This window comes from Mandrillus leucophaeus, unplaced genomic scaffold (genome assembly GCF_000951045.1).
Source record: "Mandrillus leucophaeus isolate KB7577 unplaced genomic scaffold, Mleu.le_1.0 Scaffold223, whole genome shotgun sequence".
Classification (NCBI taxonomy): Eukaryota; Metazoa; Chordata; class Mammalia; order Primates; family Cercopithecidae; genus Mandrillus; species Mandrillus leucophaeus.
The window spans coordinates 2,118,070-2,120,192 of record NW_012102288.1 but is presented as its reverse complement, the minus strand read 5'-3'; the positions used below and the strand labels follow the sequence as shown (position 1 = coordinate 2,120,192).

At 46.2% G+C, this 2,123-nt stretch overlaps 1 pseudogene across 1 annotated transcript; it reads left to right on the top strand.

The window, feature by feature from the left end:
* The first annotated feature begins 356 nt into the window (after positions 1-356).
* LOC105540594 lies at positions 357-1,573 on the top strand (annotated as a pseudogene). Its single transcript, XR_001006215.1, has one exon. The product of XR_001006215.1 is annotated as an MICOS complex subunit MIC19 pseudogene (transcript).
* Positions 1,574-2,123: the final 550 nt, after the last annotated feature.

The window sequence follows — 2,123 nt, the reverse complement described above, 5'->3', positions numbered from 1 at the left end:
GAGATGCTTTTAAGTGTGAAGGTCTGTTCAGCATTCAGCCTGTCCTTCAAGGTAACTTTCAATTTCCTCCCGGGAGAAAGCGTCTGAAAACAGAAGTGGTCTGCCCTGCCCTCTAGCGGTGGCCCTGTGGCAGAACACTTTTAAAGATTGTTTTTGGAACTGCTAAGTGAACGCTCTCCAGAGTGGTATTGGAATGCCAGTCTGTATAATAACCTGTATATTATCCAGTTATTATTTCAGCTTTTCGCCACTGTTTTCTATAAGGGAGCCCTTTGCTCAAGGGTCTGTAGTTATATTCAGCAAGAACACCTCCCCAGAAGGAGGTTTGTGTGTTTAAGAACAGAGTCCTCGATCGGCGCCTTCTCCTTGCTTCTGGGGTCGTGGCCTTGCTCCTGCTGTGCGGGAAAAGAATCCAGGTCCTTCCACGCGCGTGTGGGCGCAGGGGCCCCGAAGTGCTCGTGGTTCCGCGCTAGGTCTCCGCTGGGGCAGGAACCGGAGCCATGGGTGGGACCACCAGCACCCGCCGGGTCGCCTTCGAGGCGGACGAGAATGAGAACATCACCGTGGTGAAGGGCATCCGGCTTTCGGAAAATGTGATTGATCGAATGAAGGAATCCTCTCCATCTGGTTCGAAGCCTCAGCGGTATTCTGGTGCTTATGGTGCCTCAGTTTCTGATGAAGAATTGAAAAGAAGAGTAGCTGAGGAGCTGATATTGGAGCAAGTCAAGAAAGAATCCGAAGATCAGAAACGACTAAAGCAAGCCAAAGAGCTGGACCGAGAGAGGGCTGCTGCCAATGAGCAGTTAACCAGAGCCATCCTTCGGGAGAGGATATCAAGCGAGGAGGAGGGCGCTAAGGCGAAGCACCTGGCTAGGCAGCTGGAAGAGAAAGACCGAGTACTAAAGAAGCAGGATGCATTCTACAAAGAACAGCTGGCTAGACTGGAGGAGAGGAGCTCAGAGTTCTACAAAGTCACCACTGAACAATATCAGAGAGCTGCTGAAGAGGTAGAAGCAAAGTTCAAGCGGTATGAGTCTCATCCAGTCTGTGCTGATCTGCAGGCCGAAATTCTTCAGTGTTACCGTGAGAACGCCCACCAGACCCTCAAATGCTCCTCTCTGGCCACCCAGTATATGCACTGTGTCAATCATGCCAAACAGAGCATGCTTGAGAAGGGAGGATAAAAACTTTCAGAACGAGCAAAACACCATCAACGTTAATTCCAGAGATGGAACATTTTTTTTTTCCTAGTAAGAAAATAACCCATTTGAAGAGAAGACCACTAATGAGAAGACCACTAAAGACAGACAAGAATGGACTCAGCATAATCATTTCACATTTTGAACAGCAGCAATTTGAAGGGCCAAAGCCTTGATCAGGGATCAGTCATTAAAGGACGCACTTCAGTATTAGTAAACCCTCTTATGATGACTAAAAGAGAAGGGCAGCCCTCTCCACCATTTGGTACTTTCTATTCAACTTCCACTGACCATAAAATGTTTCTCTTCTGAGCAAGCCCCATCATTTGGAGAACCTCCACCCTAACAAAGCAGAATGGGGTGGGGGGCTAAATTAATTGGAGTCGGGTGAGGAGAGAACCAGAAAACATAGATCTGGGGACAGCAGTGCCAGGTGGAGAGAGCGAGAAAACAGATCTGGAGGTCGCAGTGCTGGGTGGAATTGTCTAGAATGTGGCATGCTGGGTTTCTCTCTCTTTCTTTTCTCCTTTGATTATATAAGAGCTGTTTCATTTTAACTTATTATGGTGATTATAGAGGCAAGAAGACAAAAAGGAGAGAAAAGGTACCTCTTCTACTGGAATAATGTTTATGATTACAAGTGAGATGCGGTATTTTTATCAATATGAAGGCAACCTTGGCTGATATAACCTCTATAGTGAATACTCACATCTTTACTTCACTTACTATCAATAATAAATATATTTTCTGACAAAGACAGAAAAAAAAAAAAAAGAACAGAATCCTCAGCACTAGAAATCTCCGAGGGGTTCCTGGCAGCATCCCATAGGCCACTTGAAATGTGTTTTTTTTCTTTCATACTCTAGATCAAGGGTGTCCAATCCTTTGGCTTCCCTGGGCCACATTGGAAGAATTGTCTTGTGC